The following is a 26,355-nucleotide window of genomic DNA, read 5'->3' as shown; positions in this document are numbered from 1 at the left end:
TGTTGACCGCACTGTTGATTTCAAACTTTTTGGGAGAATGCTTTTCTTCTATGTCCACATATCACTGAAACTTCTGCAATCTCAGACTGAAGAGCAATGGAACCGACCACATGACTGGTTTATACGCTTGGACCCGCGAGTGAGAACGGGCTTTAAGACTCGAATCACATTGGTGCCTTGGTGTAATCATACTCAATTTTACGGATCTAGCATCCCGTTTCATTTCAAGAATCCGGCCCGAAACTGTTTGCCCTTCTTGTGATACTCTCTAGATCTAGCCTACAAGCCATCAACTACGCCTCGGGTGGGAGGGGTTGGATTTAACCAGTTTTACAAATTTTCTCTTCTAACAAGGAGCAAAAGGTAGAATAACAAACACCTCTGGGAGCTGTCAATAAGGTTGTATACCTCAATGTCGGCACCAGACAATACAAGAATAGTGGTTACCTTGACTAGGGCTTCCAGAATTTGAGTGATGATGTTACTCAGTCTCCCAGAAACTAGTTATCAAAGGACAAGTAAAAAACATGCACTCGTCGTTCGCTTCAGGGAAGCAACATTTGCATCCAGGAGTCTGTTTTTAGGTCTCGCCTTGCTATCGCGTAAGCGATCGCAAAGCGAGACTATTGTAAAAGGGCTTTTCAAAGTGTTCCCAAAACGGATTGCATAGCTAGCACGCGCACAATCACGCGCATCGTGCCGCCATGCACTCCGCTTTTGGGAGCACTTCAAAGGGTCCGCTCCCCCGCCTGGAATGCGCTCCCCCGCCAAGCGCGCGCGCCACGCTCCGCCGGGCTTGTCTTGTTTATGGCTCTTCCTCGCTGGCTATTGCATACTCCTCATGTCCTACTTGCTTTCCTCTGACGAACATTTTAGTGACTAAGCAACTTTACCTGGCAAAATCTACCCCCTCCAATTAACTCTTAATGTGCTTCCTCTCCGATAAAGTCTACACATTAAAATGAACCTTAAGAGGGAGAACGAAACTCTTCTCCCATGAAAGTGTTCCGTTCTCAGTATCATATGTGTTATATCCAGCACGTGTGCGCCCCCTCCCTTCCCAGCACTGCTGATTCTTGTCAGACACACCGCCGATACAAAGAAGGTGAATCGTCCGATTAGTACGACATGAGTCCTGCCTTCATGCCTGTGGCTATTAACCACCCACCTGCCTGAAGTGCAGAGACCCGAATTCAGCTCCCCCCCCCCCCCCCCCCCCACCTTCCGAAAGCGCAGTTTCAAAGTCCATGATTAAAGCATTACGAGTCAAAGTGATTGTATTGTTCATTCCCCGGCAGTCTGAATTGCTGCACTGAATAATTGATGCATTTTTTTTGAGTCGCTGTGTTTATAAACATCGTGTGTGTTTATCAGACGTATGTGACGGCGTTCTCCGCCGCTTGGATTGCTTTTTCACCCTGGATTTATTCTTTTAATAGTCGCAATAAATGAAATGTATCTTGTGTTTGGCGCGTTGCTGAAGCACAGTGGCTCGATTTCTTGTTTTTACATACAGATGGTAGCACTGTATGTTTACTTAGGAGTAGTAGCTGCGTGTGCAAGCTGTACTGCCGTGACGCACTTACAGCGTATATACACTTGTTTTTAGAAATACAATTTAAATCCTTATTATGCACCTTCGCCGTTTTAATGGATCCTCCGAGCTCACACCAGCCCTGCCCTCTTCTGATGGCACTTCCTGTTTCAGAGATTGGAGGTAGGGCATACGATGAAACACAGCAGAGGTACGGTTAGTGCTTTTGATTGAGGGAATCCACCAGAAGTGAAATCTTAAATAGTATGGGACATATGGTATTAAGTGTATCCTCATCTATAATACTTTGGTAGGTACTATGTTTTTTAGTAAAGACTGAAGCAAAACCTTGTTCTACATCTGATTAGTCCCTCCTCTTATAAATACTCCTCCTCAATGATACCGCCTTTGGAATACGGTTGTTCCCGTGGGCATGGTTATGCTTCCCATTACAACCGACTGGTTAGAATGTTTGCATTGTTCATCATTGCGTCCATCATCTGGTCCTTTTGTCCTCATTACAACCCGGCAGATATGGAGTTTTATTTTTTTTGGGTGGCATTTAGGTGACCTGCAATGCCTGGTCATGTCTGTGGAGCGTTTGCCATAGGCCCTCTTCCAGGTGCGTTGATAAAGCCATTTTCTCCCAGATAACTTTTCTTTTAGAAATATTTAAGAGCGCTGTGTCTAAGTACTTTTGCCGTTTATCATGCGCTCATCACTCCTTACCCACCCCTCCTCCCTTCAGTTGGCCTCATGCGTCCTGCTTTATGGCTGGAGTTGCTTAGATGCAGGCACACTGAAGATGACTGAGATGACAGTTGTGCCTATTCAGCCATGGTGTGCCTCTTTCTGCCAGACATGTAAGTTCTCCCACAAGAGTCTCGCCCCAGCGCCTCGATAAAATGTCATTTCTTTACTATTTATACCGTTGGTCTTACTGTGGCTAATATGCTGAATACTCGTGTGTTTGTATGTGTGATCAGATTATCTACACATGAGCATTTTCCACGCTATATATTCTTGGGTGTTGGTGAGAGTCGTCATGGCTTGCCTGTATACTGAATGTGTATGAGAAGGTGTTTGGGATGGCATGGTTATTGTTAAATGTGCTTAGAGCCATCGGTTGTGAGTTCAGAATTCCCCCTGCTTTGTAAAAGTTTGTGTTGAACATCCCAAACACATGGGTGTCTTTGATCTGCAAAAACTGTGCACCTTACTTATGTACCTATTTTAATATTTTTTTTTCACTTTTTGTGTCCACTATAGTTATATTTGTGGCTATGGGCGAAGTCATTATTTGTGCTTTGTCCTACTGGAGGGCTGTGCCCAGATAGCATGGAGTTGTATGTAGGTGTTTTCAAATGTCACTAGTTTTTACTGAGGAGCACAATTATGCACGGTTTAAGTGCTTGATTTGTTGCCAGTGCTTATAGTGCAGGGCCCACTGCCTTTTTATGTATCATTCTGCTTAAGTCACCATCCATCCTGGCATTGAGCACATAACCTTACCATCAACTAACTCCCTTATCAAATACCTCTAAAGTCTACCACAACTCGCCCTCCAATCTACCCTGACAATGGAAGGCTTCACTGTAATACTGACACACTGTCAAATTGCACTCTAAGGAGGGAGGAGTAATGGACCTGGAACCCTGTGAGCCTGAAGTCACAAGGCGCTCAACTATAGTTCCCAGCGCCTCCAGTTCCTTGGCTGTCACTCTTCACATTGAGTGGCACGCATATTGTGTGATTTGCGCTGTGTTGGTAATGCTGCAGAGTGTAACTGTCAAAGCCCCAGGTCATTACCCGAATAGGTCCATATCTATTGGGCGTGTCTCAAATGTGCAGGGGCGGTTCAACGGATCTTTCTAAGATCTTGTAAGTGTTGGCCAACGTGTGTGTTTTGTATGTGCTCATCCACACTTTTCACAATACGCATTTGTGGTTGTTTACTTTTTTCTGTCAGTCAGTCTTGGCATGCTTTATTTTGTGTTGTTACTGCACGCCGCACACTGCTGCACGCCGCACACTGCTGCATGCCGCTGCACGCCGCACACTGCTGCACGCCGCACACTGCTGCATGCCGCTGCACGCGGCACACTGCTGCATGCCGCTGCACGCCGCACACTGCTGCATGCCGCTGCACGCCGCACACTGCTGCACGCCGCACACTGCTTTTATGCGAGTTTATGCTACTGACATTGTAAATGACCATGCCTTTTATTTGTTTTAAAACCAAAACATAAATAAAAGGCATTGTAATTTTACAATGCCAATAGCTCAAACTCTTATAAATGCGAGACCTATTGCATTGCAAATGCTTGTTTTTTTATTATTAAAAGCTTGCAATCCTTTAAGGGGTCCAGAATATCCTTTAGAGGGTAAATACATGGTTCCTTTATAGATTTGCAGACTCAACCGTATAATATAGTAACTGTACGCTTGCCACAGGTACGGGAGCTCAGGAATCAGCTCTTCCCAGACCAGATGGGGAGCCTTCAGATTTTGGTCGTCTTAATCCAGAAGCTTCCAATACTAAATAGAGACCTCTTTTTTCATAGGCTGCACGTCCTGAAATCTTGACTCATCTTCCCAAACATCCTCGATTTCCTGTCTCTCACTTGCATACTCTGAGGTAAGTTGCACATTTTTAAATCTAGATAAAAGACCGTCAGTCCTAAGCTAGAGTACCTCTCGGGGTAGCAAACCCTGTATTAATATTTCTCCCCAAGTTGTTTTACCAGCATTCTTCAAGGTATAGCTCAAGCTATCTAAAAAACACCTGGGGAGTCCTAGATAGGTGAAAAATCAGAGTAATAATTAATGCCTAGGGTCTTCCTGACTGTGCTACACACTAAGTGCGGCTTTCAAGACTTTTATGTGGACTTACTTAAAATATTTTGGGGCCCCAAACTTATATAAAGAACCAGTGGTTCCCAGCTCCTTAGTCATTACTACTAGAATCCTACCGCAAGTTGTACTATTTTTACCAGTAAGGGCTGTACCGTTGCATAAGATCTGACGTCGTAAAATAACGACCAGCACCAGTGGGAGTTGAAGAGGAAAATGGGGGTACTTCATAAACTGGGTGCTAAGGCACAGTTAAAATTCCCTGCAAAGCTCCACATCATGTGGAACAAGCAAATGTACAAACCAGCACTCTAGATGATGATGATGCTTTGAGTCTATTAAAAAGGATACCCACTCCTGAGCAAGGCCTCCGATCAGTTAGAATATTCTAAAGGGGTTGCAATTCTCTTAAGGAAAGGAGCAGAGGTGGAGTTTCTGTATTCTAGGACCGATAGCTCAAGGAGGTGTGTCTTGGCAAGGCTGAGATGTTCTAATTATGACTTCATTTGTGTGGGCCTTTGCGGCCCTAATGCCGATGATACATCATACTGTTTAACTCTCGAGTGGAATCTGGAGTCCCAGCTTCCGGTGGTTACTGGGGGCGACTTTCATACCCTGATGGATACTAATCAACTAGAAGAGATTGTATCCACACACCTTAGACTAGGTTGGCCTTAAAAAGTATGTTACAGGTCTATGGGCTGGTGGGTAAGTGGCGTCATCAAATGGGTCAGAAGAGGGGATATACATTTCATAGCAATAAATATGGCCCCTTTTCTGGACTCAACTACTTTTTCATCAATAACACTGCTGTGGAGACGGGTCGAAGAGTTTAAGCATTTTCCGGGACATATCTTTGATCTTTCAGCTGTGATTATACTGCTTGAGTGTCCTGTCCAAGCGGGGAAATTTTGGTGGACGATCAATTGTGCCCTTCTCTTAGATGCAGGAGTAGGTCAGGTCCTGGAGAAAGCTAGTGGGGACTTCTTTACTTATAATATAGGATATGTCCCTCTTGTCATTGTTTGGGACACCTTTAAAGCTTTTATTCAGGGGCATTACGAAGTCAAGCATTCTGTAAGAATACATTGGCTAGAGAAGAACATACCTCCTTAGAGCAAGAAATTGGGGTACATACAGACTCAGAACCCTCGACTGGGTAGAGATCAAGCACTGAAGAGGTTGGAAGAGGTGCAGCTGAATTATAGAATTAAGCTAGAAATTAAATGTAGAGAGAAGTAGCTAGCCAAGTGTGTGACACTGCTGGAATGGAAAATAAGATCGGAGAGGTCTAGGAACAGTGTTGGGGTTTTGGTAATTAACTCCCAGGGAGACATCTCCTGTAAGGCAAGGATCATCTGGTGACTTTATTCTCGGCTATCTATACGTAGGGGGTCAGAATCCAGATTTAAATAAGCTTAGGGAATGGTTGAGAGATGGGGATGTCCCTAAGCTTATGTATGAGAGGAAAGACTGCCTTGTGGCTTGGATCATGGAGGCCAAAATCCTGGGGCACCTGAAATGAGCTAGGAACGGGAAGGCAGCGGACCCGGATGGTATCCCCTCCGAACTCTAAGTTAGTGAAGGAGGTGATAATACCTCCTATTGGAAATAGTTTTTGATTCTGTTTATTTGGATAATGCCCAGATTTCAGATATAGAAAAGATAGGCCTGCTGCTGTTTCAGAAGACTGGATTTAGGAAAGGGCACTCAACTATTTACAACATCCTCCCTCTCAAAGTAAAGGTGAAGAAGTCGGTAAGTTAAAAGGTGCATCCTTGTATGCTTGCTTTACCAGCTTCTCTACAGCAGTTGACTGTGTTGATCAAGAAAAGTTGTGGCAGAAATTGGTGAAATGGGCATCTGACCAGTTTCATTGACTGTAATCCCCAGTTGCATACCTGGGATGGGTTAGCGTTCAGGTAGGATTTTCAGATACTTGTTCTGCTACAGTTCCAGCTTCATAGAAATTTATACAGGTCTGTGTTTTGGCTCCCTTATTATTCTGTCCCCATGCATATGACTTTGAAGCCTCTTTGTCACCTTCTAATATGTTTCCCCTCCTAAACGTGCTGGGCATCCAATATCTTACGGAGGTGGATGACATGGTCCTTCTCGATAAGACACCTTTGTCTTCAACCTTTTTCTTATGTACTTGAGGTGTGCAATAAAAAGAACGGCTTAGCAACAACCATTGGCAAAACTAGAGCTACAGTATTCAAGAACAAAATGTTCATATAGATGGCCCTTAATGTCAGTTTTTATTGATAGAGTTGATGCTTACCAATATTTAGGAATATGGACATGAGGAGGGATGACTTGTGGTGCATATCAGGCAGCTGTAGGTGGGTAAAGCCTAATATCTATGGTAGTGTAAAACTGATTTTGATCCTACGTCACTATCAGTGTAGTTACTCTAGTTAAGACGATAGAGGCTAAAGTAAGCTCTTTCCTGATATGATATATAAACTCAATTGTTTGCGAAAACATGAATTCTCTTATTGTTAGTCTACCATAGGGTACTTGGCATAATTTTTAATAAGTTGTGTAGATCTGTCCCTTAAGTGCAATTGAGGTGCGAGTTTGGAGTTAGTAGGCTTCCTCTTGGTAGGCAGAGCCTTTTTAAAGTTTTTATTTATTTTGTAACACCTGCATCCAATTGCATTAGGTGATTTAATATTCAGCAACTGTACATTCTGCTTGTGCGGTAGTATGGAATATGTAAAAAAAATTAATATGCATCGGGTGTCCATTAAACATGCTGTGACTATCACGGTCTTCTTTTTATCATTTATTGAAACCTGTTTAGCCTTTGATATTGATAACATGGCCAATTATGCAGCTTTTATTTATGACTACTTAAGACCACGGAAATACTTAACATTTGCATTTACTGCAAAGATCAGAACTACATTTTTATTCTTCCAGTTGGCTCCATTATTGATACAGTTAGACATTAGTGAATTCAGACCTTGTTGGAACTAATGGACCCATAATTGAAAATGTTTTAAGCTTTACAGTAATAAAACGGAGCATATACCGTATCTTTGAATTTGTTTTGTTCTTTCAAAAGATCTTCGACTATCCGTTGGTCAGGGTTAAAGCAATGTAATTTTAACATACCCTAATGTGAATTTGTAGAGCGTTTGCTCTACCCGGAGAGTTTTCTTTATGCTATTGATGAACAGCGGATGATTGATATTATGCCACTCAATGGAACCAACGTCATCGACCGCTAAAGTATGAAAAACAGCAGAGGGGAACTGGTGTACTTTGAGCCAGTGACTGCGGGTCAAACACATATCCCAATAGTAGTTTCATTAGTCTTCTGTAGGTTCCTATAATAACACATACTCCATAGCTACAAGACTTGTTGAGATTATGCATTAAAAGTATTCTGAAGATGGAACAAGGTCAGATATCAAAATGTATCTGTAAATAATGCTAATTATTCGTAATTAAGCGTTTTTTGTAGAAAAAAATATAATTGTTTTAAATATTTTTTATGACTGAAACAACAGGCATAACACAATGATTAAACTTGTTTTCATTTTTTGTTTTTTTAATTAGTAACAGTGCTCTCGTCTTTTGTTTTTTATTGTCGGTTTCTTATTTATTCAATAGCAAAACGATACATACACCTAGTAAAATAAAATGTGTTCGTTCATAAGCAATTCAGTGCCTCGCTAAATCGGAGCTCTTACATCTTTACAGGCTTGCTTATCTCTGAAGGTGACACTAGATTAGGGAAAGCACTGCTGTTTATCAATAGTATGCAGATCTCCACTGTGTCTCTAGTGTGTGTGGGCAGGATTGAAAATCATATTTGAGCGTTCAGTACAGTCCTACTTTTGTTGCACACCCTAGCTGTAGTGTCCTACACAGCTCTTGCTGTGCCTGGACTATTTTGTTGGAAGACATCAGTCACTTGTGGTCTCCTTCCCAAATGAGAAGTGTTGCAACCGGTCACAGTTGTCATTTCTTACTGCAGATGCTGGCGGAAATGATTTTGGAGGACGTTCAGTGGCACATAGCAAAAAGGGAAATTCATTCCAGCAAGACTCACAGATGTACTGTAGTCTCCAGGGGTTATAGTCTTAAGAAACTTGGGCAGCTCATGGCATTTTTAGAACGGATAAAGTAGGAGGGCCTTTAGTAAGCAGACTTGGGTCAAGGTGTCTGGAGGAAGAACACCTCGAGCAATCTACAATAAAAGCGTTGAACCACATCAGTTTTTGAGCTCTTTAAATGGTTTCACTGGGATGGGAAAGGGGCATATTCTGCACAAATTAATCTCTCTCGGGGAAGCTGTAGTGATATGTGCAGAATGCCGTCTCTGCTACAAAATAGGTAGCCGCAATGATGCTGGATCTACAGATTATCTAAACCCAATCTGAGGTTATTTGGGGATAGAGCTCTTCACCAGAGCTGGGCAAAGAATGCAGAAGATGGACATACTGCACCTTTCCTTTTTTTAGGTTTGATCAGTATGACACTTGTGTGATTCATGGTGAGCATACTGTATTATATATACTTACTTTAAGGGGCCCTAGGTCACCTTTCTTCAGCAATAGACATCTTTTGCCTTAAACTTCAATCACTGGCTTGCAACATTTTCAGTCACCTCTTGGCTCATCCCCCCCCAAAAAAATTTGGTGTCACCATTCTTAGATCGAGTCTAGAGCAGCGCATGCGCTGCTTGCTCGACTTTTAGTAAGCGGCGTTTTCAAAGTGCTACCCCATGCTTTTGATTGCCTAGCGCTTGCGTTCGCACGCACGAGCCAGCTTTCACTGTCCGAGGCGCCATCTGGACCGGATCAGTTTCACTTTCGTGTTCCACTTTCTCGCGCGCGCACACACAACTCCCGTTTGCGGCCGCACGTCATTACCGGCTTGTTTTTAACAAATAAATTTAGCGCGCAGCAGCGGCGAGGGCAGGCTGCATTCTCGTCTCAGGTTACTTGTTGTTCAGAGTTTTTCATCCCGTGAAACAACGCCTTATTTTTTGCCTACAAAGGGCCCTTTACATGGCTTGGTAAGTTTCCATGGCTTTGCGAGTGGGGTTTCAGGCCCGTTGCTTCTGTTTCTCCCTACAGAACGTGTTTACCTATTTGTTTGCACAGGCTTACTGTTGACAATGCCAATACTTTGGGTCAGCCATTATTTACTATTGGTTTGCTACTTATTCAATTGCTTTCCTTACCCATGTGTTTTTCGCGGTCCTGGATCACAGCTTACCTATTATCCTTTTGACTAGACGACTTGCATCTTTCTGCTGCTTACTTCAGGAACTACTTTTTTTTCTTTCAGCACACGCTGCAAGTGCATGAGTATTTTTGTTCTAACGCTCGTGTACTGCTTCCCAACTGAAATGCTCATCCTTCACTTCTTCGTGTTGCTTCACTCTCGGAGCCAGTTCGTCCATTACTCTTCTCACCATTGGAACTTACAGCACTTGAATAATAAATTGATTAAAAAAAAAAAAAAACAATAATGGCCGTTATACAACACTGTGACAGCTGTAGAAATGTGATGCATAAATGAACACGTGTAAAGACGCATGCAAGGCTTTTTTTAATTGCCAATGCTGTTCAGCATCAACAATAACTTTTTTTATGTGATTTGAAAAATTACTTATTTTCCACAGGACACTGTTTGGTCATCTAGTTGCATATCAGTGTTTGTCAGTAAGTAGTGGGGCACAGCTGTCCTTTTTGTATTCTGGAAATAAATTCACCATTTGTTTGCCTGACGGAAGACACAGAGAGTAATCTGCTGTGGCAGGTGGTCATAGCAGGCCTAGTGATTCCGAGAGTTGTGCCTGCATTTGGTTGCCCTATCGGAGTGGTAAACTTTTACCCTGGCTTTCTGAACGGGCCCATCATTTGTTTCAAGATAAATCTGTTCATGGGTTTGCGAGGGTGAAAATACCTCCTACTGTTTGCTTGTTACGAACCTATTCTTTAAACTGCCTGTCTGGGATCCCTGGAATGATAGGGGATTTCCTGTTATTCTACATGGATGTGCAGTCCATGTGATGACCTTTGACCCCCTCATAATGATGTGCAACGTCTTATGAGCTGGAGTAAGAAGAGTTTGTTTCTGCTTGTGAGCCTCCGATTAGATCGAAAGAGTACCTGCATTAGTGTTCTCTGGGACTGTTTCAGATATGGGTGGAAAAGAAACTCATTGTAAGGGAAGGTGCTTAGTTTCAAGATTTTAAAAGGCAGCAATGTATATGCAGCTTGCTGAAGCCTGTGATCCTTACAGAGGGTTGAACGCATATCGGTAGGCCTTTGGAGGGCAGTGTTTTAGGTTTTGTGTAACCGGATGTTGTTTTTTTGTCAGTGACATTTCAGGTTCTTACGCTTTTCTGGATACTTTGGTTAGGCTGTTAAATGTTTTTGTGCATTTTTGTTGTCTTTGAGGCCTCACATACACTGCTCTCGTGTGTAAGTATGCATTCTACAAGAGGGAAGAGGTTCTCTGTCCATGAGATCATGAATGCATGGGAGGCTGGCTGTAAGTGTAAGCTGGAGATAGATGCTGGGGGCAGAAGCTGGTTGTCTTGCTGTTGATATGTACATGTATTCTCATGTCCTAAGAGAAAAGAAATTAAGGGGGCCAACCAGAGAAGAGAAATCCAGTTATTTTTTTGATTACATGATTCGCCAAACCTTGCACAATGTTTATTTTCAAAGTCCTTGGTCCTAAAACATCTGCTTTTGAATATTCTAGCGTTGACCACAAAACACTTTTCCCTTTTGATATTTTACAGTCGCCAGTATTTTGGGTTTTGAGAATCATAAATTCTCTTTTCACATTAGGCGCATGTGTACTGTATAAGAACTTTTCCAATTCCTTTCAATTAAAATGTTGGCTGGAGGGTGAGTGATGATGGGTGTAGGGGGCGGTGGGTGAAATTGAAAAAGATTTTGCTGTGACTTATTTTTGTAGCATTTCTGAATTCTAGGAGTAAGACAGCAATTCATGAGTCGCCCAGAGTACTACACAAGTTAGTCTTATTGACTCCTAAATCAGTGTTAATGAATCAATTCCCAAGTTTTTAAAGTAGCAAGATTTACTTATCAAGCCAATGTTGGCAAGGTCATTTTTGGCCATGGTGAAGATGTATTTATATACATCGTTATAATGCTTTAAACAGTGCAGAGCAAGTTGTCTCTCTGCATGCATACTAAACAAGCATTGGCATAGCCAATAGGTCTCGCCCTTGGAACCTTATAAGTATTTAGTTATGCAGTACAATATCCTTGGTGCAACAACATCAACTGTTGCATGGCTAAACACTTATAAGGTCCCAAAGGCGAGGCCTATTGGCTACGCCAATGCTTGTTATATTGGCTGTTCAGGTCCATCCTTCCTCCTGCTCTGGAATGCCAGAAGGCCTATTTTACAGTCTACTAGCGAACTGATTCCACTAATTCAGTAGTCTCTTACACATTGGACCAACACCCTCCCCGAGGCCTAAGCCCCCCGAATCGCTGGCTACCAGACTTCTTAGAGACTCTGGGATCGGTCGATGCCTGGCGGACCCTTCATCCTGACAGTATCCAGCACATCAACCACTTAGGGGCTCACCATAGCCTGTCGCGAATTGACTACTTACTGATTCCGACACCCCTTGTCACACACGTCCAGAAAATAAGACACATGGCGTGGGGAATCTCGGATCACTCCCTGATTAGGGCCCAGTTTGTTATTGGCCAACACAGAGTAGGTAGAGTCTCCCTCCATTAACCCCTGGCACCTCCGTGACCCGGAAATACGTAAAACACTGCACAAGGCAATGGAGTTCTATTTCCAGGACAATGTGGGATTGGTACACTCCCCACAGACATTGTGGGAAGCGTTTAAAACTGTAATAAGGGGACAAGCACACTCCCTTATAGCCGGGGGTGCGGAAAGAGAAGTTGAAAGAGGAAGTTGCCGCAGAAGAGGAAATCCTCTAGCTGGAGGAAGAGCTTGAGGGGGAGATAACACCTGACAAACTCCATATTCTATAACTGAAGAGAGGCAGCTACAAGGCAATAGTGACTGAAAGACCCAAAGCACAGGGAAGGGAGACGCAGGGCAGAATATACAAGGAGGGGAAATTATTTGCATCGCTAGATAAGAAAGAACTTGCGAGTAGACTGTTACCTGAGTTGACTGGCGGTACAGGCCAATTGATCACCGATCCCCAAGAGATAGCTGACGCATTTGCGACTCACTATAGGGAAACGTATCGCTCACAGACTGCGTGTACGATAAGTGATTCTCAAGGTCTGCTCGAAGACATCGCTGTCTCATCCCTTTCGGCTGATGACTTAAAATCGTTAGAAGGTGATCTCACTAACGACGAGGTAGCCCAAGCAATTAGAAGCCTCAGATCAGGGAAGGCCTTAGGCCTAAATGGCCTACCGATCGAGCTCTACAAACTCAGATCAGATAAACTCGCCCCGTACATACGTGCGATGTTTGAGGAAAGTAAGGAACAGGGTGTGCTTCCACAAGACCAGAGGATTGCGACGCTGGTCACAATACACAAGGAGGGCAAGCCAAAGACGGACTGTGCCTCCTACAGGCCAATCTCTTTACTGAACGCAGAACCCAAGATCTTAGCTAAACTCCTTGCTACCCGACTAGTTAAAGTGATAAGTGGACTGGTTCACCCAGACCAATCTGGTTTCATGTCTCAGGGTAACACCGCATTAAACCTGCACAAAGTACACAGAGTGATGGAAGGGCAGCTACTATTCGGGAGGCGGCGATAATTGTATCACTAGATGCCACAATGGCATTTGACACGGTCGAATGGCCATACCTTTTCACAGTCTTCGCAAAAATGTGATTCGGACCGCGCTTCATCTAGTGGGTCAAGCTCCTCTACTCGGAACCCTTAGCCCAAGTGGTCGTCGACAACAAAAAGTCAGAAGTATTCACACTGGGTAGAGGGACTCGTCAGAGCTGCCCACTCTACCCCCTCCTGTTTGCGCTAGCGTTGAAGCCATTGGCATTGTGGATTCGTAGGGATCCAGTGATATGTGGACTGCGATGGGCAGAAACCTGGGAAGATCGCATCTTAATGTATGCGGACGACCTACTCCTATTTTTGGCCTCCCCAAAGGCATCACTCGTATTGTGCTAGACCTATTTGCAGCCTTTGGCAGGTACTCCGGCTACTCGATCAACTGGAACAAATCTATATTGTACGTCCTTAATGGCCCCCCTCCTGGCCTCCCAAAGGGATGCCCGGTTCAGGTAACCACAGTAGGCTTTAAGTACCTGGGCATTTTTATCACAGCAGATCCCACACGCCGATTTGCTCAGAATCTGCTCCCACCCCTGCAAAGGCTGAAGCGGGATACGGTAAGCTGGACAGCGCTTCCACTTTCGCTGCTGGGCAGGACGTCCCTATTTAAAATGATGTCCTTGCCCCGCTTTCTATACGTGTTGCAAAATTCCTCCAAACTAGTCCCCGCAAGATATTTTAGAGAAATCGAAAGCCTGCAAAGAAGCTTGTTGTGGAATGGAAAACTCCCCATAGCTCTTGCTAAACTCCACCTCAGCTGGTATGATGGGGGAATTGGCCTTCCTGACCTTAAAAAATATTATTGGACCGCGCATTTTGCCGCTATCAACCACGGAGCATATTGCCGAGAGTATGACCCAGGCTATGCCATGGATCGGTGGTTGCTGCCAGGAGGGAACTACAATAGAACGTTGTATTCAAAACAAGGGCAACTTCACCTGAAAGGACCGACGAAACACTCGGTGCAAGTCTGGCATGCCGCCAATAGAAGCTTGGGGTGGCAGCACAAAGTAATGTTGGCAACCCCCCATGGGACTCCGAACTACTTGGAAACATTTGTAAGTCTAAGGGTTTTGACAAGTGGGGCCTATTGGGTATCTCTAAGATAGGAGACCTCTGGGTGAAAGGGGAAGTTAGATTGTTTGCCTCCGTACTGCAAGAACATGACTTCGCCACCACAGAACATTTCAGGTACATGCAGGTTCACCATGCACTGCGGACACAACTACAGAAGGGGGTCACTCCTCCGGACTCCTCGCCTCTCGAGGATAGGTTATTAGACGACTACCTGCCAACGAAAGCCATTTCACTGACCTACAAAAACTGATTAATAACTCCAGTGACCCACTCCGACGCACAAGAGAAAAATAGGAAAGAGACGGCATAATCCTAGATGACGAGGACTGGGTGGTCTCAGCTAGATTACGGCTTGTCCAGCTCAAAATCATGCATAGAATATACGTAACAGGGGCATGTCTAGTGAAAATGAGGAAAGCGGATGACAGAGACTGCAGGAGGCGCTGTGGGTGTGAGGGAACCTTCATGCATATATAGTGGGACTGTGTACACATCCAACGATACTGGCACAAAATACACAAAATCCTCAGTGAGGTGCTCACGCTTCCTATTCGCCCAGAAGCCAAAAGATGTCTCCTGAATTTTTGGGAGCCCACAGACCTCCACAAACGCACCATATGGGTAACACTGGGTCTTATGGTAGCAAAGAGGAATATCGCCCAGCTATGGGGAGCCGTTCACATGCCAACAATAGAGGCCTGGAAAAGGGACATGGATTGGTGTATGTTCAGGGAAAAGACAGTATACGTGGCACGGGGTTGCCCCCAAGAATGGTCCCATATCTGGAATGACTGGAATATATTTCGAGGTAATATCTGTACCCCTGACCGTTCCCACTCATGATGATCCAACATCGCCATAAATGAAGTAACAACTAACACGTAATGACTCATGTACTGACCTGAAAGTAAATGTAATGTGCCAGATACTCCTCTGCACAATGATGTACCTTGTGCTGTTGATTCTCTACTGTTCAATAAAAAGAATTATTAAAAAAAAACAACTATGAAAGACACAAGATAAGTACAGCTGTGGGGCGCCCCTTTGAGCTATTTGCATTGTACATGACGATGCCTTTTATTTATGTGTTAATTATCAAAACATATAAATAAAAGGCATTGTCATTTACAAATCCAATAGCTAATACTCTTGCAAATGCAAGACCTATTTCATTGCAAATGCTTGTTCTCCTCAGCAGCCAAGGACGTTTTTTTTTTCTTTAAAGGCAAGGGTAGCCAACCGGCAGTTTCAATGCCCTCTCATCATGCCATTTTGTAATATCGTTCTTTGAGTGAGGTTCCTTGCCAACTGTGGGCGTGGGGTAGGTGCTGCTATGATGCCCAGATTGTCACCTCTGGAGGCAAATGCATGAAATAAAATACCATAGAATGTGGTTTTCACCATGGGTTGTGGTGAGCAATGGCAAGTCAGGTTATCATTGAGCAGAAATAGCTACCCAGACAAACAGTCGGAAGGTGTAGGTATAGGAAAAACTTATGACCGCCAGCAAAGAGACACCTACTAGGGAGAAGGAGATTAGGGCTATTCTCATTGACCTGAAAAGGTCTAAAGTCCACAGATGACAAGATTGAAAGGATCAAAACTAGACTAGATCACATATTATAATTGACAAGACAGTTTCAGGCTTGATGATACTGAGCGATAGATCTATGATTTAGAAGTTGACACCACAACATTTAGTGAGAAATTGTTAAAGATGGAAAATGTCCTGGATGTAATATTGGCCAGCAGTGAGGACCTGGGAATATCTGGTGTGTTTTTTTGATGTCATACCTGTAGTACTTTTGGGCAGCCTAACTTTTCAGATAATCTGCTAGTTCAGAGGGTGCTTTCTTCCTTGACCCTGAGACTGCCACTGCAGGCTGTGCCGAGTCAAAAATAACTTGGGTCTGAAATTATTGTGACCTGGGCACAACTGCGCAAGAGAGAAGTGGCCTCTTCAGTATTAAGGGTCCACTGTAAATATGCACCCTAACTTTACTTTAGCTGTACAAGAGGCACAAAAGAAGTTTCTGGTGGTGAAGTGAAATCTGAGGGCTCAGGAAGTGAAATACTCATTGCTAAACCCAGCTAGAATAAGAATCTAACTCACGAGAAAGTCCTACCCTGTCTCAGGGGTGAAGAAAGCTGCTAAATTAATTGAGAAACCTGTCAGCCTGCTGATGAGTGCGGTGCTCTTGATTACACAAAGCCAATGGAGCTGGCACCGAATACAAGTGATGTGGAAGGATGGGTTGCAATGCGGCTCCCTCATAAATAAAGAAATGACTGCTCATAGGACAGATGCTTGTACTCATATGATTTCCATAGACCATGGGCACATGCACCTTTAAGTCACTCGTTTTAAATGATCACAATGTATTAATGAAATGGATTTGCAGCTTTACTGTAAGATGCTGCATAGAGGTGAGGGTTGGACGGCGATACACACCCACATGTGTACCACTTACTTATGGTTTTGGTTATGTTTAGGAATCCTGAGGACAGTCAGCTCATTCTGGATTATTATACGTTTTGGGTGCCCCTTCTCTGAGAAATATCTCTAAATATTAAATTATTGACTAAGACATGGTGGCAAGTTGAACTTCCTAGCAACTGGAAGGAGGATTGTTGGACGTTTTGTTGTTTGAAGACCGCTCTGGTTTCATTGAATTATAGAAGTAAATCGTTCCATTTTAAATTCTTGCATTGCATATATCCTACGCTGATATTGCTGCATAAAAGAGATTGTTCGACAAGCCCTTGTCGTAAAAGATGCAGAGCTGCACTTGCCTATTCATTTAGCCTGGTAGTGTCCGGCAGTGCAAGCAAATACTGACAAACCTAGCCAAGATAATAGGTTATTATGTTGTAATCAATCTGGGAGGCTGGCTGCAAGGGCCCAACTGCAAGCCAAACTTCGTGTTGCAATGACGTGGCTCAGGGCCCTGGCATCTCTCTGCTGAAGGATTGTTTTATGAGACATAACAGAGAGCAACAATAGTGTGGAGATGTAAGCCTTACTAGAGCTGCCAACTTCAAGACCCAGGAATATATGAAGTCCTTTAACTACTTACTTGTCTAAGGATATTTACCCAGACTGCTCCCCTGCAATAGTTGTATAGGTTGGGATTTGAGCAAGCTGCAAAGAACCTTGTGGGTTACAGAGAACCTGCAGATGAAGTATGTTAGTTATTTGTTCTCACTGTGGCAATTATACGTATTCCTTACTTAAGCATTTCTCATTACACTTGACTTCATTTGATTGGAGTACAGGAATTCTATTAATGTACATGCCTACCATTGTTAGCTTGCTGCAGTTAATATAAACATGTGAAAATTAACTTGTGGGTGCACCAATTGTCAGTTCTGGGAACTTCCTATGATTTGGTAATTTCTTGCCTTGCCACTGCCAAACTAGTATCTCAGATATATTTGCTATATTTTTACGGAGTGCAATTGCATTTTCCCCATATAGTCCAGTAGCGCTTTTTTCGCAATGAGTTAGAAGGGGCGCTCAGACCCATTCCCAAAGGACATTGCCATGTGTGAAGAAAAGACCCTTCCTGTACATAACTTCTCAAGCATAAGGGATTCTGCAAAACATCCCAAGTTCTAAAAGTATGCAATATATGTGAAGTAGGACTATTTTATTTGCACAAACCTTTATCTGGGCCTATGGCAACTTCTTTGGAATACCAGAGTGCCTCCTTCCACTCTTCAACCAGCTCACTGTTCCACTGCTCATTCAGTTCTCCAAGAGAATTGTAGCTATGTTTACCAAGGCTTTGTGAATCATGGAACTTCCCTTTTGCCAACATGGCACTGATCTCTAATAGAGAAGTAGCCCTGGATATGCAGTAGCTTATTTGCACATTTCTCCAAGCTATGTGTGAAGAGATGGTATCTGAGTTTCTGGGACATCTCATGGTGAAAGTTCTTATGTAGGCAAGTAGATGTATGTATATCTTTGTATCCCCATACATCTACTCCTTTACAAATACCCATCAAGTGCCACCCACTGAATGCCCTCTGATTGGTTAGATCACTTGGGAATACACTGTCCTATAATGGTGTTTCGAAGATGGTTATCCCATGCTACCTTGATTTTGAAATGGCAGTTTTACGCTTCTCTTTTTGTGGATTCCAGCCATCTGGCTAAGACTCAGACTTTCATGTTCTCCTGAGAAACCCATTTTCACTCAAAATGTTCCAGTTCAATGTCAGGGGGAGTTCATTTTTAGAGGAGAACACCCATTAATTCATACTGCCATATTAATGTTTGAAGTACACAATCAATCAGGGGTTTATAAAGCGCGCTACTCACCCGTGAGGGTCTCAAGGCGCGGGTGCAGCTCCGGATCAGTCAAAGAGCCAGGTCTTGATGCTATTCCTTCCTGAGGGTGTGCAGGTTGGGGGAGCGTCTGATGTTCACCTGGAGCTCGTTCCAGGTCTTTGCTGCAATGTAGTAGAAGGCTCTTCCACCTGCTCTGGTTCTGCAGATGCGTGGGGTCTCTGCCAGGGCGAGGTCTGCGGAGCGGAGGTTTCTTTTCGGTACGTGGAAGGAGACTCTTTCGTTTAGGTATTTGGGTCCAATGCTGTGGAGGGATTTGTAGGCGTGGGTGAGTAGCTTGAAGGTTACTCTCTTCTCGATGGGGAGCCAGTGGAGGTCTCGTAGGTGCTGGGTCATGTGCTTGTGTCGTGGGGTTCCAAGGACGAGTCTGGCTGCTGTGTTCTGGATGGTTTGGAGCTTGTGCAGCAGGGTTTTGTTGATTCCAGCGTAGAGGGCGTTACCGTAGTCCAGTCTGCTGGTTATGAGTGCTTGGGTGACGGTCTTTCTGCATTTTGGGGGGGATCCACTTGAAGGTCTTGCAGAGGATGCAGAGGGAGTTGAAGCAGGTGGAGGCAATGGCGTTATCTGGCAGGTCTATCCACTTTACCCCAAAAAATCTCACTGACCCAGAATGACGTGGTCTGTTACATGCATTGGAGCCTAGGAGAGCGATCATCTTGTATAACACGGCAATCCCTGCAGGGTTCAGTGTTCTGCAATGCTCCATGTGTTGCTTAAATCGTGCCAAGGACTATATGTTTTTTCTATTGTTCTTAGTTATGCTTAGATATATATATAGATTCCTATGTATTTGAAACCGCTTGTACAAGGAAAAGCCAAAGCCAGGTGTAGGTGACCAGTCCTTGAGAAGGAAAAGATTTGACCTGTGTCCAGGAATGCTGAAGTAGGAATAGTGTAGTCCCTTAGATCGTAAAAAGAATATATTTTATAAAGTGTTGAGAGTGCTCTATATTGGAACTGCTTTACACTTAAACTTGAGAACTACCCAGAGTTCTCTGCTTCTTTCTTTGCATAATTTATGCATCACTCTATGCCTGAAAGGGTTTTGTTTTGACTTTTACTAGGTGCTTCCTTGTGTCTGGACAAAGCTATACCTTCTTAAGAGCTCTAATGAGAGCGAAGCACATGTCAGGGGTTGCTTTTATTAATTTCAGGTTGGCTTGGATGTTTTTTTTTACCAATCCAAAGCTGTAATACTGTGCCTGGAGTGGTAAAAGGCTTTGGCCATTTTGCAGCTAGGCATGGATAGCACTGTGCTAATCCTATACTTAAAGACTTTGCTGTGGAAATGGCAAAAGACTTTGACCCTTTCTATCTCGGCGTGGATGGAACTGTGCTAATCCTGCGCTTAAAGACTTTGATAGAAAAGCAGACATTTGAGGTGAGCAAATTTAGAGTGTCGCTGGTGTTGAGAGTGCTCTATATTGGAGCTGCTTTCCACCTAAACTTGAGAACTACCCAGAGTTCTCTGCTTTGTCTGGATCAGCATTAGGGATTATAGTGGTAAAACTCTCTGAAAGAAATGTAGAGCCCTGTTTGCAGATTCATGTAAGTGCTTTACATAGTGCCCTTACATCAGTTGATTCTTTCACCAGAAACCATTGCAAGCAACTTGTTAACAGCATCGTTGGGTAATCCCAAATATATTTTACTTATGAGGTCTAGCCAGAAAGGGTTGCATCTTTATTTTGGTCAGAAGTTGAGTAGAGTTGTAGCCAGCATGTATTTTAGCCTCCCCAAAAAGTGATTCAAAAACACATGTGCTCTAATGTATAGGGTCCCTGATTGTGGCTGCAGATGTCATTAAGGCCCCTATATAGGCTGGTCTCCCTTTCTCAATGCAAATGTCTCGATGTGGCTTTGAAGACAATCGCCCCTAGTTTTGAAAATTGAGCTCCAAAAAATTGTATCCATCCTCTATTCAGTTGTTGCAGGTCAAATAATACGGAGATAATTATTGGGGAGTCTTGGTGGGATTAGATTTAGCAGGATTTGTCAATCACTGGTGGTTGTTCATTGAAATGCAGTATTTGACTTTTAGCAGGGCTTTAAATATAAATATTAAATAGCAGAGTCCAACACAGTTCATTGTATATCTTGGGCCATGGACCTAAATATGGAATTTTAGTTTGTGTGCTTTGTCAGACAGAGAAATATATCTATTGCTGTGCTATGACAGTAATGAATATGCCAGAAAGTCTTTGTAACAACATGTAATGTAAGACTGTTAAAAGGTTGCAGACACATGTACTCCTATCACAAGTCTGACGCAGTCTCTGCTTCTCTCCCTGCAGGTGCCTTAATCCAAGGCAACCATCACTGATGCTGTGCTGAGTAACCGGTGGAACACTGCATTAATTAGTTTGAGCAGTTCCATCAGTTTTGCTGGATAAGGAAGGGTTCATATTAGTTACTTTGTTCCAAGATGCTTTTGTGTCTGCCATCCTAAGCTTTGGTCTTAACTTCTTATATGCCTTTGTTATGATTGTCATGCCTGAGCTTTTGTGCATTCTAGATGCCCTGCTGCATTAGTCTTTCAAGGTGGCCAGCGTGTGTAGAGTGGCACCACAAGTCACACTGTCCAGTAAGTGTGTGACCACATGGTGGGAAAATAAAGGCAGTGCATCTTTTTGGTACTGCACTCCCCATCACTGAGTGGACTACTGAGATCAGGGAGGTGCTTCTAGTGGGAACCCCTCCTCTTTCTCTCTCTTTGATGAAGAATAGAGAAGTCATGGTAAGCAAGTGATTCCGAGGTATGAGATTTTGGATCATTGGAGGGGCTAGTGCTATGGTGACAACCCTTATTACGAAAAAAGGTGAGAGGAAGCTTGTGCGAATGGCATTCAGGCAAAAGTTTAGCTAACTAAGCAATGTGATTGTTCCCTAATCAACCTTACTGGCACTCCTGACACAGTTTTTAATCTTGTTATTAGCGATGTTAGCTGTTTAATTTGATATGCGATGTTTGTGTCCATTACCTCATGTTACATTTACTATGCAGCAGTTATCACGCAGGTAAGTACAATGCATGTCATTTTCTTGCACCTTACACCACGGGTCTTTACCATGCAAGTAGTGGTTTTAAATATATTTTATAAGTGACGTACGGATGAATAGGGTTTTTAGGGCACAGGGTTTGGTAATGGCAGGTGTAAGTAAGGAGCTTTTAAGGTGCAGTGATGGGGAAGGGTACAGGAATGTAAGGGTTTTTAGTGTTTTGAGTTTGGTAAGGATAGGGGTAGTAAGCGCCTTTTAGAGTTCAAGAGGCAAAAGTGAGAGTTTGGGGTAGTAAGACTTTTAAGGGTAGTGAGATTGGGAAATGGGTACAGACAATTGGGGGTCTTCACCACAAATTCTCATTGATCCCCGGCCAGCCGAAACGTGTAGATTTCTTAGTTAGTGAAATAAATCTCTTTATCATCAGCTTCTGGGGTGGCGGTCTTGACTTATTACCATGGGTGCAAAGTGTGGAATATATAGTTGTAACCATAGAAAATTCGTGTTAAAGACCTGCATTGTTAGGCCAACCCGTTGTACTATATCCATGGTAAGGCCAAATCTTTTTAGAATTGTTAATGGATGTTTGCAATCGCACACTCCTCTACTATATCATTTACACTTAGCTGTTTTGATTATCTTGTGTCATTTACTTTCCTGTTGAGAATTCAGCTGATTGCAATAGAATTTGTATCAGTGTATATGTTTTTATTTTTCCAACTAGCACCAGTATACTAAAGAAGCAGTGTGGTCAGGCTACATAAATACTGCACAAGATGTTCTACTTTGAGGGAAGAGGATAATTAACTCTGGGTGATGTAGGAATCTCAGCCAAACTCTGATCTTCCATTGTGTCCAAAGAACCCTTTGCCAGGCTGGCATCAGCAAATTTGACCTATTTACTATCTGTTCTAGTCACACAGCCCCATTTCCAACTTGCAGCAAACCCAGTTTGCTATTCAATTGATACACAATAGTCTGCAGAAGAGATCCAGTAGTATCAAAAAATTATTTTTGTTCTAGGAAAGAGAGAAAAAACAACCATAAATGTTAGCAAAAGTAATGGAAAAACGCCACGCAAACAGAACAAACTGAAAAAATCTCTAGAGTTATCAGTTAAACAGTCCATTTACAATTGAGAGCATATCATTCAGTAAGCCATTAAATAACCAAAACAATCTTGGTTTCATCCGTTTGTCATAATTGACTAATCATATCTAAAATATACGTAGACAAAAACCAATAAACTATTTAGAAGTATTGAAAACTAAACACCACGATGTCTGTGTCAGGACCAAAGTGTGTAATTTGATTTAGCATTGAGTTAGCAAAGTGAATCATTTGTTATACGCACTTGCTAAAACACATAAAATACACTTTTTAAACATTAAGAGGGGAAGACGCTCCAGACTGCTAACGCCATCTTACCTGAGGGCAAAGAAACCACATTGTAGTGAAGATGTTAGAACGACAACGGCTATAAGCCAGTAATTAACAGGTGTTACTGTAGCTGAAAAGGTAACAGGAGGTAAGAGGAAGTTTGAAAAAAGTGTCCAGTGAACCACCCAATACAGTCCAAACATATCTTTGCCAGATGTAAGAAGTGAAGCCAACGCTTACCGGCGGCATTGTCCGTGTAGACACGAGCAAGGTAAAAGTAACGACGGCTCGAAATTCTGTCTTGGAAAATGGGCTCTATGTGTGATGCGTCAAGTTCTCACAAAATCTGCAACAAGAAGACCAGGTGTAGAGGTTCACCCAGAGCAAAGGAAAGGTGAAAGGGATGATGGCTCGACAGTCCGTCTCGGAAAATGGGTACAGTTATTTACATTCCTCCCCCCCCCCCCACCCCATCCCAAGTCATTTTTATTAAATTTTCAAGAAAAGAACAAATAATAATGACACAGTAATAATGCAAAATTTAGATGGCAAAAATTAGTTTGCGAATGTTAGATTGCTGACAAATCATATGAAATACAAAGTAAGTCGAAAGCAGCAAACAAAAATATAGATCAACAAGAAAAGAAAGAAACAAGTTACTCAAGTGCCTTGCCACATTAAACACAGTGAAGCTGTAGAGGGTCTCCAGACAGTCATAACCTGGATAGTAATCCGACTACTGTACAGTCAAGGTATATCAAGCAAGTACAGATTTCATAGTTGCAGTAGAGGAAAATACATTACAATCCAGTGCAGATTAGATGGTTGCGTTTAGGGGGCAATACAATACAGTACAGGTGTGTCATCGCGAATGTAGCCTTCTACAAGTAAAACCTTGTGAGGAATTGAGTCTGGTCTCACGGAGGGTCATATGAGAAAGAATGTGCGTCCAGGGCCTTCCATAGTGTCCTGTGTGACTTACGCCAGGGAGAGGCGTGGAGTGCGACATTGTCTGCTCCTCTAAGGAAGGATAACCACTCCTGCCACGTCCTAAATGAGACTTCTTTGGAGTTTTTCCACTTGTTCAGAACAATTTTACAGGCTAAAGTAAGCATAAGATCTAACGAGTATCGATCATTCACCTCAGTGACCTTAGGGTCCAGAGCACCTAGCAGGACATAGGAGAATTCCCTTGGAAGGGTTATGTTGAAAGTATTGCCTATACACTCGTAAATCTTATCCCAATATGTTTGTAGAACAGGGCAATGAAAGAGCATGTGGGCAAGGTTACCAACGTGAGATTAGCAATTCCAGCATGTGGGGCTTTCACCGAGTTTGAGTTTAAAAATCCTTTCAGGTGTCCAGTATGTCCTATTTATCAGCATCAGCTTGGGTTGCGATAATATTGGAGAGATTTTATTCGAGAAGGGGGTTATGTGTATCTTCACCCAAACAAATTTGATATTGCAAGAGTTTGCTTCGGATTCCCATTTTTCCTCACACTTCATGTGAGATTTGCGAGGTTTGGGGGATAGGAGCTTATATATTTTAGAGATGGTGTGTCCTGACTTTAGTAGCTGTAGCATCTTTGAGAGTATCGACGGATCGGAAGGTTTAATGGAGCGCATCGTGAGGAGAGACTTTAGCTTTAGGAATTTATCAAAATCTATTGTATTTAGTCCGTGACGAGTCTGAAGCCCGGAAAAGGGCAAGGGGAGGGTTCCTGTAAAAAGGTCTCTGACTGGATTTTTGGCTTTTTTGGACCAATGCTCCCAGTGGAGCATACTTCCGTCAACCTTGAGGTTCTGATTATTCCAGAGAGAGGTCAAGTTGTATTTGTTAATTTTTAATGAGAAGTGTTCTAGTCGCAGTAGGGCTCTTTTCGTATTAAGCAAGATATATTTCGAGTGGGGTAAGGAGGTTTTATCCATGGTGAGGAGAGCAGGTAAAGGCATGTCGTGGATGATTGATCTTTCTATGTCCATCCAGACTGGTTTGTATTCAGCCTGAGGGATTAGCCAGTTAGACCCCTGTTTACAAAGATACGCAGTTTGATAGTTCCTAAAGTTCGGAAGGCTCAGACCACCTTTTTCTTTGAGTAATTGGAGTTTTTTCATAGATATTCTGGGTTTCTTACTTTGCCAAAGGAACGTGTTAAAAAGCTATAGATCCTGTTCAAGAAGTTGTTTGAAAACGTCATTGGTAGTATGCTGGCTAGATAATTGACAAGAGGAGTAATCATCATTTTTAATGTTTCAGCTCTTCCCCACCAAGATAAAAATTTCGGCGACCAGCCATCTAACAGCGAGGAGATTTTCTTAAGGAGAGCATTTCCATTGGACTGAAGGGTGGTGATCAGATCTCTCGTGAAGTCTAGGCCTAGGTATTTAATGCATTTAGGTTGCCACAATAGGCCCGAGTTACCAATAAGTGCCTTCTCCCCCCCCCCCCCCCCCCCCCCCCAAGGTTATTCAGGAGTTTCACCTCCGTCTTGTCTTTATTCAACTTATATCCGGATACTGCACCAAAGTCATCGATTGAGGACATAAGTGCAGGAATAGCTGCTTCCGCATGTTTGGTTGAAGACCACTAACACGTTGTCAGCATAAGCTGTTATTTTGACCGTGCAATTGTTGAAATGTATCCCTGTGATCTGTTGATTGTTCCTAAGATGGTATAGGAAGGATTCAATTGCAAGGAGGAATAGAGAGGGTGAAAGGGGGCAGCCTTGCCTAGTTCCCTGTTCTAATTTAAAAGAAGATGAGAGATAACCTCCCGCTCTGACTCTAGCTGATGGGTTAAAGTATAGTGCCATAACCATATGCTTAAAGTTCTCACCCAGATTAAATTTATCAAGTGTTGCTTCCAGGTATGCCCAATCGATTTTGTCGAAAGCCTTTTCGGCGTCCAAAGTAATAGCGACTGTTGGCGAGTCGGTAAGTTTGGCTTTCTCCAAGACATGAGCTAGGATACGAGTATTGTCGCTGGATAGTCGGTTTTAAAAAAAAAAAAACAACCTTTGAAGGGTGAATGAGTTTTGGTAAAAAAAACAATTGAATACGCTTAGCGAGGATCATTGCATACATTTTGCAGTCTAAGTTAATTAGAGATATCAGCCTTTAGTGTTTAGGGAGTGTTGGGTCTTTACCATCCTTGGGAATTACTGCTATGATGGCTTCTGCTGGTGTTCCATTAATCTTGCCAGAGTCACTAAATTCCTTGAACAGGTTTAAGAGTGGTAGAGTCAGTGTCGAGGGGAAGCACTTGTAAAATTTGGAGAAACACCCATCAGGGCCCGGGGGTTTCCCAACTTTGAGGGCCTTTATCGAGCTTTCGATTTCTGAA

The 26,355-nt window shown here is 43.0% G+C and overlaps 1 protein-coding gene across 4 annotated transcripts in view; it reads left to right on the top strand.

The window, feature by feature from the left end:
• YKT6 (YKT6 vesicular SNARE protein) overlaps positions 1-26,355 on the top strand; it is a 173,918-nt gene that overhangs the window by 9,513 nt on the left and 138,050 nt on the right. For 2 of the 4 annotated variants that reach the window (XM_085636111.1, XM_085636113.1), the window contains exon 2: positions 4,099-4,172. The exons of the other annotated variants lie outside the window; for them this stretch is intronic. The gene's annotated coding sequence lies outside the window, so the exon portion shown is untranslated. The remainder of the gene's footprint in view (positions 1-4,098; positions 4,173-26,355) is intronic. 4 annotated transcript variants of the gene reach the window in all.

The sequence above is a fragment of the Triturus cristatus genome, chromosome 11, assembly GCF_964204655.1.
Source record: "Triturus cristatus chromosome 11, aTriCri1.1, whole genome shotgun sequence".
NCBI classification, from domain to species: domain Eukaryota; kingdom Metazoa; phylum Chordata; class Amphibia; order Caudata; family Salamandridae; genus Triturus; species Triturus cristatus.
The sequence above is the reverse complement of the archived record's forward strand: the minus strand, read 5'-3'. Positions and strand labels throughout refer to the sequence as shown.